The sequence below is a fragment of the Lissotriton vulgaris genome, chromosome 3_1 (genome assembly GCF_964263255.1).
Source record: "Lissotriton vulgaris chromosome 3_1, aLisVul1.2, whole genome shotgun sequence".
NCBI classification, from domain to species: Eukaryota; Metazoa; Chordata; class Amphibia; order Caudata; family Salamandridae; genus Lissotriton; species Lissotriton vulgaris.
In genome coordinates, this window is record NC_141689.1 from 1,363,544,608 (window position 1) to 1,363,559,637 (window position 15,030).

Genomic DNA, 15,030 nt, shown 5'->3' on the forward strand with positions numbered 1-15,030 from the left:
ATGTTTACAGACACCCGTGAGCCAATCAGCTTTCCGCACGCAAGTCGCGTGTCGCGCCCGGTGCGCTCCCCGGTGCGCGCACCAGGGTGCGCCTATAGATATATATATTTTTTTGAACCTAAATTACTCAAAATCCACTGGAGCACATATCTTGAGACATAGCAAAGGCACATCGGGCTACCAGTCCCTACAATTTTGCCAAGTTTGGTGGAAAACCATTCAGCCGTTCGGGCTAAAAGTGAGTTTGACCGCCCTATGGAAATTAACATGGGGAAAACACATTTTGGGACCCCCCCTTTTATCTTGGCCCCCGCTTGATGAATCCCCCCGAAACTTTCAAGGAAGGACCGGACCTCCGCGAGGCAAATTTGAGGAAATTTTCAGGCAGATTCGTCAACCGGCGCCAAAGTTATTCCAAATAGAATTCTGAGATTTTGCATTGAAAAAAATCCTAACTATAACTACCTACTGGCAACCGCCAGTAGGTAATATATATATATATATATATATATATATATATATATATATATATATATATATATATATATATATATATATATATATATATATATATATATATTACCTACTGGCCAGTAGGTAGATAGAGTTAGGACCTCCTTTCCATAGGAAATCCACAACATTCTAGTTGGAATAACTTTGGCGCTGGTGGACAAATCTTCGCGAAATTCTCCAAGAAAATGGCCTGCTCCGTTCCGCTCCTTCCCGGAAAGTTTGGGGGTTATTCGTCAAGTGGGGGCAGAGAAAAAAGGGAGGTCTCAAAACGGGTTTTCTTCATACAATTTTCCATAGGACCTTTAGCCAGTGCTACAGCCCGAACGTCTGAACGGAATTACACCAAATTTGGCAAAAAGGTAGAGTTCGGTTTGCAGATTGTGCTTTTTGTTAAATGGTGTAAATCCATTAAGTAGTTCCTGAGAAAATCAAAAGTAAAATCATAGTGATATCTAGAGACAAAGTACCGTACTCTGTACTGTACTCTGTACCTTCCCGAGTACGAGCTGCATAGTCATTGCTGTCAACTGTCTGCCAACACTCCAAACAAGAAAGTGTTGGCAGCCTTCTTGTGCCTTGGTAGACCCGAGGCACAAGAAATCAATGACACAAACGTGCAAAACATGCAAAGGGGGCAGGGTAGAAACACCCTGATCCCCTAGGTCTGCTCAGGGGGTCCCACAAGGACCCCCAAGGCCCCAATAATTATTATTTTTTTTAAATGGAGGGGTACAAAGTGCCGTACTCTGTGCCTTCCCGAGCGCATACTGGAGGTTCCTGGTGGGCTAGTTGGCCCCCAGGGACCTCCAGTATGCAAGGGGAATTAGGTCCCCCTCTGCGAACGTGCCAGGGGGCTGCATTGCAGAGAGGTGTAAAATTGGGCGTGGCCTCATTACACCTCTCTGCAATGCAGCCCCCTGGTGCATACTGGAGGTTCTTGGTGGGCTAGTTGGCCCCCAGGGACCCCTAGTATGCAAGGGGAATTAGTCTCCCCTCTGCAAACGTGCCAGGGGGCTGCATTGCAGAGCAGTGTAAAAAGGGGCATGGCCTCATTACACCTCTCTGCAATGCAGCCCCCTGGCCATACTGGAGGTTCCTGGTGGGCTAGATGGCCCACAGGGACCCCCAGTATTCAAGGTGAATTAGTTCCCCCTCTTCAAACACACCAGGGGGCTGCGTTGCAGAGAGGTGTAAAAAGGGGCTCAGCCTCATTACACCTCTCTGCAAGGCAGACCCCTGACGCATACTGGAGGTTCCTGGAGGGCTAGTTGGCCCCCAGGGACCTCCAGTATGCAAGGGGAATTAGTTCCTACTCTGCAAATGTGCCAGGGGGATGCGTTGCAGAGGTGTAATGAGGCCACGCTCTTTTTTACACCTCTCTGCAACGCTGCCCCCTGGTGCATACAGGAGGTTCCGGGTGGGCTAGTTGGACCCCAGGGACCCCAGTATGCAAGAATGCAAGAGGACTTAATCCCCCAACTTAGAACATGCTACAGGGCTCGTTTGCACAGTGGTGAATGTAGGGGGCGGGGCTTGAGATGATGTGAGTGCAAACATGCCCTGTGGCACATTTTAAGTTGGGGAATTAATTCCTCTTCAATCCAGAGGTCCCCTAGGGGGCAATAGTCCAACGGGTATCTCCAGTAAGTGCCACAGAGCTGTGTTGCAGAGTGTTGTAAAAAGGGGCCTGCCCTCTGAACACCTCTCTGCAACACAGCTGCTGGCGCATACTGGAGGTATTTGGTGGCTAGTTGGCTCACAGGGGACCTCAGGATTGAAGAGGAATTAATTCCTCAATCTAAAACGTACCACAGGGCGTGTTTGCACACATGTTACCTCAGGCCCCTCCCCCTTCCTTCACTATTGAGCAAAATATTCCTGTAAAATCAGCCGAACTACGAATTCCGATTTACTTACCTGTTGTCATAAGAAACAGCAGTGCTGCATCTTTGAGCGCACTACTGATCCTGAAAAGTGATTCTAACCATAATTACAGTACCTTGAATTTCCTTACATAAGCTAACATTGACTGGTTTCACTATTACATTTTTTCAAGTGTGGAGTTTTGGAAATGTAAAAAATTCCTCAAAAATCATCTGAACTACGAATTTCCGATTTACTCACCTGTTATCAGGAGAGACCTCAGTGCTGCATCTTTCAGCCCACTACTGATCCAGAAAAGTAATTCTAACTATACTTACAGTGAATTTCCTTCCATAGGCTAACATTGACTGGTTTCACTTGGAAATTCTTCCGATTTACTCACCTGTTATCAGGACAGACCTCAGTGCTGCATCTTTCAGCCCATATAAAAAAAAAAAATAATAAAAAAAATATTTTTGAATTTAGTTTTGTTATTATTTTACATTAAGATTATGAAATATAACTTTAAAAATAAAATAAATAAAAATATTTACAATAAAAATGTAGTAAATCAGTATCAAAACAAATAAATATAACAATTAATACATTTAAAAATTGTAATTTACAAAACCTTCGAAATTTACTGAAAAAAACCAAAGGTTTCAGGCCTGATATAGTTAGGAATTAGCATTTAAAAAACCTTTGAAATTCACTGAAAAAACCATAGGTTTCAGGCCTGATATAGTTAGGATTTAGCATTTAAAAAACCTTTGAAATTCACTGAAAAATCATAGGTTTCCGGCCTGATATAGTTAGGAATTAGCATTTAAAAAAACCTTAGAAATTCACTGAAAAAACGGTAGGTTTTAGGGGTGTTATAGTTAGCTGGACATTTTACTCGTACAAAACCATTGAAATTCCTCCGATATAGTTAGTTGTACTAACTATATCTTGCGCGCCCGCAATCCACTGCTGATGATGTCACATATTACATCATTCATGACATGGTCAGTGACATCACTGATGGCATCTCAAATGACATCACTGATGACATCATCCACGTGACGATACACCTGATCATACACTAGTATAACCTTTCATCACTCCCTATAAAATACAGAGTACCATATTTGAATCCATTGACACACCAATACAAGTTTTTAAAACCCGCTCAGTGATTCCGAGATCTATACACACATCTAATCACTTACCTACAGATTCACTCATACATGCAGTCAATGATCAATAGAACACTATCAAATATACTTATACACCTATATCGACATTACACACCAGAACACATCCTATTCACATATAAAGTCATCCTATTCACTTATGCAAACAATGGATCATACTTACATTTACTTAGCTATACACTTAAACAAACACCACTTTATCTATTCATATAGATAGTAAATTATACTTAGTGTGTTATAAAATCACTATTACAAGTATACATTTATCCATACAGTCACGCATACAATCACTGCGTCTTATGTGTACTTATTTATAAACAACAACTGACACATACATTGCCTTTTTTTCTACTTTGTTGGACATGTACCATTAAGAGAGATATTTGTTCATCACCACACCCATAAAGACATTCACTCACCCAAACAACTGTTATAACATGTAGTCTTAACGTCATATACCTACTACATCAACTATTCACACATCTTTGGGCAGTCACACAACTCCCACCGAACCACATACACATTCACTATCCCATACTCAGTTTACTAATCAATAACTAATATAGACTTTCAAATAGCTAGTAACTAACTGGAGAAGTTGTTTTTACAACATCTGACAAAGTGATACAGATGTTCACACTGTGTAGTTACTATCCAATATATTTAGAGAGACACTTTAAACTAGTCAAGTAAACAGTCAATCACACTGCTACTAAATCCTCCATCCAGATATTTATATGTATATATCCACTCATTCGTCAATGCAAATTGCTACACATATAATACATATTTAAATAACGAAGCAAACCGCATTCACTGGATGATGTCATCAGTGATGTTATTTGAGATGTCATCAGTGATGTTATTTGAGATGTCATCAGTGATGTCACTGACCATGTCGATCGTGTCGAGAAGATAGGCATTTGCCACACAGCCAAGGAACTTCTGGCAACTTTCCTTTCTGAGAGAACTCAGGCCGTCACCCTAGGATCATACCAATATGCTAAGCTGACGCTGCCATGTGGGGTACCTCAAGGCTCATCCCTGAGTCCGACACTATTTAACATCTATGTGTCTGACCTTGCTAATGTCATCAAAGCACATGGGATGGGCCTTACCTCATATGCGGACGACACGCAATTGGTTCTGGCCATAAGGGGAGACGGACTAGAAGTGGCCCAACGCTTTCAGAGGGGAATGACGGAGATAGGAGATTGGATGGCAACTAATTGCCTGAAACTTAATTCAGAAAAAACTGAAGTTGTGATATTTGGCCCTCTTTCGCCGAACTGGTCAGCCCAATGGTGGCCAGCCACTTTTGGAGCTATCCCCAAACCAGTCCCCAAGGTAAGAAATTTGGGTGTCATCTTTGATGATGGCCTCAATTTCATGGACCATGCAAACAAAGTGGCTTCCACAGCCCACTATAAACTTCGCATGATAAAAAAAATCTGTCCCTACCTTCCAGTGGCGGCTATCAAAACCCTAGTTAGCTCCCTGGTTTTATCGTCACTGGACTACTGTAATGGCCTATTTCTGAACACACAAACCAGAGTCTTGAGAAAATTACAGTCAGGGCAAAATGCCGCGGCTCGCCTGGTTTTTGGAATTCCTAAATATGTGTCCACTTCAGATGCCATCTCGCGACTTCACTGGCTGACGATCCAGAACCGGATCAAATTTAAGTCACTATGCATTGTCTATAAGACGCTTAACGGACAGGGCCCACACTCACTGAGTGAGCAACTGACACCATATCAGCCTTCCCGTCAACTCAGGTCCTCCAACAGCAATCTCTTAGTGATTCCCCGTGTCAAAACAGTATCTTGGGGCGACCGTCGATTCACGGTCGCGGCACCAAAACTGTGGAACACTCTCCCGTTGGACATTAGAACTTGTCCAACGCTGCTCCAATTTCGCAAGAGACTCAAAACGTGGCTGTTTACTCAATAACTTTACATGGGTAAATTCAGAGAACTTTAATATCATCCAGATTTCTGCAAACAACTAGCGCCAAGACGCCTACGGGTATATGCCGCGCTTTACAAATAGCAATAAATACATAAATAAATAAATAAATGAATGATGTAATATGTGACATCATCAGCAGTGGATTGCGGGTGCGCAAGATATAGTTAGTACAACTAACTATGGGCCTCATTAGGATGGCGGTAAATCCGCAACCCCCGGGCCGGCGGAAGCCACCGCCGGCCCGGAGGATGCGGATTCACCGTCAGGGCCACATAAAACACCCACCGCCAGATTAGGATGGCGGCGGGAATGTGGTAGGACCAGCGGCGGACGGCAGGTCCGTCCGCCGCTGATCCGCAGGTTTTGCCGGGCTATTTGGTGGCGGTGTCTGCAAGACACCATCAGCCAAATTAGGAAGCGAGAGTAGACATGCTTTTCCGCGGCGGTTTTTCCGCCGTGGAAAAGCATGTGGACCTTTGCTTCTGGGGGGCCCTTGCGGGCCCCCAGGGAAAAGGGGGGGTGGGGGTGCACATGGGGGTACCTATGGTACCCCCCTGCATTTGCATTCACAAAGCGGCAGGCACCGCGCGGTGCCTGCCGCTTTGTGCATGTAAATGTGAAACATGCTTTTTTAACCTTGCAGCGGGCGCTGCTTAAAGCAGCACCCGCCGCAAGGTAAAAGAACCAGGATGTGACCGCCAGGGTGGCGGTCACATCCTAATTTGCATGGAGGGACCGCCGCTGCCCATGTGGACGGTCCCTCCACCTCGGGGGTGGCGGACGGACGCAGGTCCGTCCGACATCCTAATGAGGCCCTGTATCGGAGGAATTTCAATGGTTTTGTACAAGTAAAATGTCCAGCTAACTATAACACCGCTAAAACCTACAGTTTCTTCAGTGAATATATATATATGAGCGGCGTCTGAGGAAGGCGGAAACGCCGAAATGCATTATGCTGCACAGCCTTCAGTGAATAAAGGGCTCCTTCAACAATCCCCACTGTGTCCTTGGGTCACTAAGTAATGAGTGGTCTGTTATATATATATATATATATATATATATATATATATATATATATATATATATATATATATATATATATATATATATATATATATATATATATATATATATATATATATATATATATATATATATATATATATATATATATACATATATATATATCTCCAACGTAGCTTTTGGCGGATTTACAAGCCTCTACCATGGCGGGCAGCACGGCAGGGACGCCACTCCCATATCTTCAAACACACTCCAGTACTCGAGAAAGAAAACTCACTGGTGCCGTGGCCTCGGTATAAGCGGTGTTTATTTACAGCAACGGGTGCCCAACGTGTTTCGTAGTTAAGCTCACTGCTTGATCACGGGTAAGTTGCGCAAGTGAAATAAAGTTATTTAAAGGTGCTGAGTTAATTTCCGTTTGTTTACAATAGATATAGTAAACATACTATTCAACCTGATTTTACAACATTTGCAAAAAGTTCGTGGTCATGTTTAAATTGTAATAGACCTTCTCAAAAATTATTTAAATGAAAATAATTTGTAAATCAATATTCTCAGCAATCCACATTTGACCCAAGTGGGTCTTGTAAAGCGGGCATTTTAACATAAACATAATAAAGTTACTAGCTGGCATCTTTATACTATTCAACCACAGTGGGTTTAAATTACAGTTTAGTCCGATATTTTGCCCGAACAGTGGTGTTGCAATCACGCTCAAGTGAGCTAATATCATTGTGTTCATATAGAATCGACCACACTCTTCAGATTCTTCATTTCTGCAACAAAATCAAATATACTAAGTGTTACAAACTTATGAACTCCTTCTATTTAAAACATAATCAAAAACTTGTTAAAAACTTTAAAAGAAGGACAGTTACGAAAGGGTATCACTATAGACTAATACTTTCATGTCAGGTGTATCGACATCTCCTCATCAAGGTTCAAACCGAAAGGACTCATTGTACTAAATGTAATAATCATTTTTGATTCAAGTTTCCTTAGTTCTAGTGTACGGTTCCCACCTCTTTCTCTTAGTGGTATTGAATCAAATACACAGAACTTCAGGAGATTTTGGTTCTGGTTGTGTTTAGCACTGAAGTGGCGGGCAACAGGGTATTGTTTATCATTTTTAGTAATTGCACGTAAGTGCTCTAGAATACGCAACTTAACTCTGTTGATGGTACGCCCAATGTAGAATAATTTGCATAGGCATTTTAGTGCATACACTGCATATTCAGTATCACAGGTAAAGTGTTGCATGATCTTAAACTGCTTTGTCAGTACATAGTTTTACCGTCTTACAGTTTTGACTATACCTGCATGCTTTGCACTTTGTACAGGTGAAAAAACCTTGTATAGAATTCAGTTTTCTAGTCTCCTTAATGCTGCTTGTCATCAGTATATCCTTCAATGATTTATTCCTTCTAAATGTCATCGAAGGATATAACCCAAGGTTATCACTTAAGTCCTCGTCTGTTTTAAGGACCTCCCAAAAATTTTTCAAACTTCTACGTACCGCCCAAGCCTGGTTATGGTATGTAGTTATAAATCTTACTTCATTGTTAGTTTGTTTAGGTTCTTTTATACTAAACAAATCATCCCTTTTTTTTTTACTCACTTTGTCAACTGCTGATTTGATAGTAGCTGAACTGTAGCCTCGATCTTTAAACCTTTTGATCATAACTAGTTCCTCCTTATTATAATCTTCATCTGCACTTGTCACGGGGTCACCGAGACGTCTATAATATCCCCCGCGACTGACTCTAAGTATTCTCTACAGGACTGGTCCGGGCTCTTTAAGGGAAGCCTAGACTTCCCCGGCATAGAACCTACCCCCTGACATCAGAATTTGTCAGCCTATCATCGCTGGCGTCCACCGAAAAAAGGGTGGACATGGAAGACGCGGAGTTGTTTGCATTCCGAAGCAACATGGAGCTGAGGAGAGGAAGACGATCGGAGGAGAAAAGGACCGAAGACACCGAGCGGGAAGAGAGGCCAGAAGAAGCAGGGACAAGGAGAGCAGGCAACGGAACCACCGAACGAGAGGAAATCCCAGAGGAACCACTGAAGGAGAAGCCAGGAGGCCACCGTCCACACGCTTCGCCCAGCCACGCTCTTGGAGACGCATGGCTTAGCAAGGTACGGGGTCGATTCAAGGATCTCCTACATTTTAAAAGGGGGGGAACCGGGTAACGGAGGGTGAGGGAGGGATCGTCGTTTCGGGGCAACCGTTTACTTTGAGCACTATTCACGACACCCCTCGGGTTAGTGTAATTTGGTTTATCAGTTGGTGACGGTTTGCTTCTTCCTCATGTATGTTACCCACACACCCTGCCCATAACCAGCATATTATTAGAGCAGTGAGCTAACTGCCACCTTTTCTTTTATGCCACATGGGCGAGACAGTGACGAATGAAGGAGCCGGCCCAGCCTTGAAAGACTCCTGAAGACAAAGCTGGAAGAACACTCCTCGACCAGGACTCAGTTAAAACCCATATTGTTGACTTCAAATAAACCTTGGTTGTATCACCATCTACCTATTGGCTCCTTTCCTCCTTGTACTACCATAAGGTTACAAGTGGCGAGCCAGATAGGAGCCTTCCGTCTGCTAAGATGGAGGCCCTAATAAATCAAATGAGGGAAGGACAAGCCAAATTGGAATGGGCTATGCGACCGTCCACAGATCAAGCGGACAGTGACAGGGCCGCTTCACAGCCACCATACAACAGCAGGCGGAGAATTTGACAAAACTAGCTGAAGGACAAACACAGCTCTTAGCCACCCTAGGGCAAACCTGTGTTGCCGCTCCTCCAGGAGCCGTGGTACCTCTTCAGAAGTATGTAGCGGAAGATGATCCTATTTCGTTCTTCCTGAACTTCGAGAGGGCAACTAGGGCCAGTGCATGGCTGGGAGAATGGTGGCCTTTCTACCTTGCCCCCCTTCTATCTGGGGAGGCCCAGGCAGCGTATCAGCTGGCCAACAAAGATGGAACAGCATCCTATGGACATGTGAAACAATTTGTTCTCAACAGACTCGGGGTCGATGATGAGAGCCATAGATTAAGGTTCGGTCAAGAACGAGGACATCCGAGCGACGCCCCTAAAACATTGTTTTATAAACTAAAGGACGCTGTGGATAGGTGGTTGAAACCACAGGACTCTAACATGGAGGAAGTTATGAGCAAGATATACCTTGAACAATTTCTTGAGGCCCTACCATATGGAAGTCAGCGATGGCTTAGGCAGCATGCCGAACTGATGTTAGAACAGGCTATATAAATGGCCAATTCTTATGCCCGGGCTCAAAACCGTCGTAACTTCCGAGAAGCGCAAAAGGACATCAACAATAAAACCCCTGTGAAAACTGAAAAGAAAACAACCAAACCCACAACAGAATCTCCTTTCAAAATCCGTCCTAATAAGCTTGAACATCCTGTCATGACCGGCCCACAATGTTATGAGTGTGGGGAGTGGGGGCATATGCAAGGTATTGCCGAAACAAAAAAAGAGAAAGAAGAAGAAACAATGGAAGTAGGATACCTGCCCCACGCCATCATGTATGCTCAAGAAACAGGTCCCACCTTTTACATAAGTGTGTTGCTCAATCAACAGAAAACCCAAGCCTTATTAGACTCAGGGTGCCGCCATTCAGTAGTCAGGAAAGGTTTAATACCAGCCTCTCATCTTCTGTTAGGTCGCACAGTTAGAATAAAGTGGGCACATGGGTATGTTCAAACTTATCCTTTAGCTAATGTAACCACCACCACTGAGGAAGGTACACAAGTACAGTGTGAGTTAGGGGTACTCCCTGAATTACCTGAACCCCTTATCATAGGTACTGACACTACATCTTTTTCCACCTTAATGACTGAAGTTTTGCAAAAGAGTAAATCTGGTCTATTAGTTTCAGAACCATGGGCAACAGATTTTAACTTTCGAACTGCCCAACTCAGGCCTGGCAGAATGCTCAGGAGAACAAAAATCGGGGACAGCTTATCTACCCCTGTTTTGTGGGAAAAAAGGCCTCTTATATAGATTAGGAAATGATCAAGCGACTCCCCAATTAATTGTGCCCAGCAACTTTCGTGACCAAGTCATGTTTTATGCTCATGCCCACCTTTTGGAGTGCAAAAAAATGATGGATTTGGGCCCAGATCTCTGTACTGGGGTGAATGTATGACATTGTTCTGCATTCTGTCCATCAACTGTGGTTTTAGCCTTGATAGTTAGGCCTGCCTTTTGCAGGGCCTCCTAAATACCTTGCACCACTAGAAAGTGGAGTTGAACTGGTGGTTTCCGAATCAAAGACAGCTCCAAATACCCATACCTTGGCAAATACTTTACAGTCAGCAGTCCCACACTTGGTTATGATGATGACGTTACGCTTTAGAACAAAAAATTTGGAAAAGATCACTGTAATGGTGGACTCTGGGGCCAAAGGGAAATTTTGCGATTTGAAGTTCGCAGATAAGATTGGTCTGATGGCAATCAAGAAGGAATTAAGTGAAGCTGTCTGAGCCATTGATGGAACAGCCCTATCTTCTGGGCCCATTGTGAGTCACACAGAACCTGTGGAACTGGAGTCTGGAGATGGGCATCTAGAAACACTGCAATTCAGTTTGATAGATGCGCCGCAGTTTCAATTAATTCTCGGACTGTCATGGCTCACGGAATATAGTCCGATGATTGATTGTGAGGCCCGACCGATAACTATGAATTCTGAATACTGTAAGGAGAATTGTTTCAAAGGATGTAGCAACGCCCACGAGAAAAGTCCAGCATTCCATTTGAGTGAAAGAGAGGCTACAATTTGTGTGATAAATACAATATTACCAGAAGAATACGGGCAGTTTGAAGATGTTTTCAGTGAGGTGAAAGCTGAAAGTCTACCACCACATAGAGAATTTGATTGTAAGATTGAGTTGGAAGCAGGATCCAATCTCCCTTGTAGCAGGATTTATGCATTGACAGAAGGAGAAGATGAGCATCTAAAGGAATATATTCAAAGGTACCTAAAGAATGGATTCATTCGGCCATCACCAGTCTCCTCCCCACTTTTTTTTATTCCAATGAAGAGTGGAGAGTTGAGTACTTGTATTGATTATAGAGCAATCAATCGGATAACAGTAAAAAATCGATACCCGTTGCCTTTAATTTCAGTTTAACACGATCAGGTAAAATAAGCAAAAGTATATACCAAACTAGACCTGAGAGGGGCCTATCATCTTGTCAGAATACGCGAAGGAGATGAATGGAAGACAGCATTTAGAAACAAGCATGGCCTTTTAGAGTATCAAGTAATGCCCTACGGTTTATGCAATGCACCAGCTGCTTTTCAGCATTTTATCAACGATGTGTTGAAAGATTTTATTGATCAGAATGCAATTGTGTACATTGATGACATTTTAATTTACTTGGAAAACCGTAGAAGAACATGAAGAGCAGGTTAAAAGAATCTTGTTGAAATTGCGAAAAAACAGTTAATTTGTAAAATTGGATAAGAGTGCATTCAGTGTTTCGTCTGTATAATTTCTGGGATTTGTGCTTTCTCCAAATGGAATTAAAATGGATGAAAATAAGATCAGAGCATGGGAATCCCTAAGTCTGTGAAGGAAATGTAAAGTTTAATTGGATTTGCTAATTTGTATAGGAGATTTATTCAAAACTTCTCCCAAAAACAGATTCCTTTAATTCGATTGTTGAAGAAGGGTATCCGGTTTGAGTGGACAACGGAAGCAGAAGAATCATTCACTCAATTGAAGAAGGATTTCACAACTGCGCTTATATTACTTCATCCAGATCCTTCAGAGCCCTTTCTTGTGGAAACAGATGTCTCCAATCTGGCCTTGAGAGGGGTGTTGTCTCAAAGACACAAAACTACCGGACAACTCCATCCAGTGGCCTTTCGTTCGAGAAAATTAACAGCAGCAGAAGTCAACTACACCATAACTGAAAAAGAATTATTAGCCATCAAGGATGCATTCAAAGAGTGGAGACACTCTTTGATGGGTGCTAAGCATGTGTTGACAGTTTATACTGACCATAGGAATTTGAAATTTTTGAAGTCAGCCAAAACACTGACACCAAGGCAATTACGTTGGTCATTATATTTTGCTGATTGTTTTTTTGTTATCACTTATCGACCTGGTGCACCAAAACGGTAAGGCAGACGCTTTGTTCAGTTTTGGGCACAGAGGGAGTATTTGAAGAGGTCAAGAATCAGACTATCATACCTGCAGATAGAGAGATTGGTGCAATTTTGCAAGATTCTCAGAAAGAAGGAAATCAAGGTCTCATGTCCTCGGAAGAACTGAGGAAGTGGATCAGAGAAGATTCAAGATGAGAAGTTCGAGAAGGCTTACCATATCATAATGGAGCTCTATATTTGCTTACGCCAGAAATGCAACAAGAGGCTTTGAAGGAAAGTCATGATAGCATATTGGCAGGAAATAAAGGAATTGCTAAAACAGAAGACTTGGTGAGACAGCGATTTTGGTGGCCAGACATGATAAAGGATGTGCAGCGATATGTGACCACCTGTGAGATCTGCGCAAGGGGAAATCCAGAGAGGCAAGCCCCTAATGGGTTACTGCAACTCTTGCCACTTCCCCTTATCCATAGCAGTATGTAACATTAGACTTAATAGTAGATCTACCTTCAAGCAGAGGTTACAATACCATATTGTTATGTGTTGACACCTTTACTAAAATGGCCCATTTTTTACCATTAAAGGGGTGCCCACAGCAAAGACATTGGCAAACACATTTAGTCAAACAATTGTTCAAGCACATGGTATACCTAAGGTCTTGATATTAGATAGAGGTTCACAATTTCTATCCCACTTTTGGAAGGTTTTCACCCAAAAACTGAATATAGAAACAAGATATACCACTAGTTATCAACCAGAGACAGATGGCTAGACGGAATAAACAAATCAGGAGTTAGAACAGTACCTTAGATTGTGTTTATTAGATCAGGAGGGTGATTGGCCAGATTACCTGTGGGCAGCAGAGTTTGTGCACAACAATGCAAAAAATGTATCTACAGGTTACACTCCCTTTTATCTCAATAATGGTAGGCATCCTCATCAGTCTTTAAATTTCCTGGAGGTAGATGTTCCGGCAGTAACTGACTTAGTAGAACACTTAGCACAAGTCCATAGTGCAGCCACAAAACATTTAACCAAGGCAAAGGAAAGTTACAAGTATTGTGCTGACAAAAAGAGAAGAAAATAACCAGAGCTACAAGTAGGAGACAAGGTGTGGCTGAATACAAAAGATCTTTGGTTAAAGGGAGTTAGAAAATTACAGCCCAGATTTGTAGGTCCCTACCGGATTGAGAAAAAATTGACTGCCATAAACTATCAGTTGAAGTTGCCCAAGGGGTTATGGGTTCATCCGGTATTTCATGTCTCTTTACTGAAGAAGGTGACAACAGATTTGTGGATTAACAAACCTCCAAAACCAATTCAAAATGAGGAAGGAGAAGAGTTTGAGGTGCAGCAAGTGTTAGATTCGAAGATCAAAAAGGGACGATTGTATTATTTGTTGGATTGGAAGGAATAAATGTAATTCTTTATTGTTTGGTTAGTTAAAACCCTTACAATGTATAATATTCCACAATATTTAAAACAAGCTTTTAGTGCTACAATAAAAAAAAAGTATAAAGTCTGTGTGGCCGAGAATCTGTCGTACATTTCAGTAAATTTGTTCAGAGCACAAGATTGTCTTTAATAACAGAGTTCTTAAGTCAAAATGGAGGTCGGGCCTATGACAATAGGCCTCGTTTTTTCACAAAACTATCTAGGAATTTAACTGATCTGCAAATCAGTTGTGGGTCCGCTGTACATAGGATTTGGACTATCGCAGTACGGCAGGTGCGTACTCCTTGCTCATTGAGCTTATCCTTTAGCCAATGCCGCCAACCTTGATACATGGCTGGACAGATGCAAACTATATGAATAATGTCTTGTTTGCCTGCACCACAAAGGTCGCATTCTGTTGTTTCTTGTGGTCTCCATTTTGGCTGGTCCAATCTTGTGGGAAGATTGACCAGCCTTAAATGGAGAAATTTACGTTCGATGAACAACGAGAATGCAATGTCTAAGTAAGCTGCTGGTGTAGGCTTTATGTACGATTTGATAGTCATCCAAGCGTGGGTTCGGGTGCTAAAAGTTATTTTGTCGTTGAGGAATGAGTGTTTCTTAGCGATCCTCTTAACCACCTGTTTAAATGAAGAAACCAGCAATTTTGTTTCCCACAATGTTCCCAGCTCAGTTGTATCTAGTGAGAGTTATATGTACTTTGCATACTCGGAGTTCGGACTTGTGTGGATTGCTTCCCACAATGCCCCATTTATTTTGTTCTCCTTATTCCTCCAAACATTGTACCAGAATTTGATGGACTCATAGTTTTTCAGTATTACTTGGGATTGTAATCCGAATTCAAGTGTTCGGTAAGAAAAAA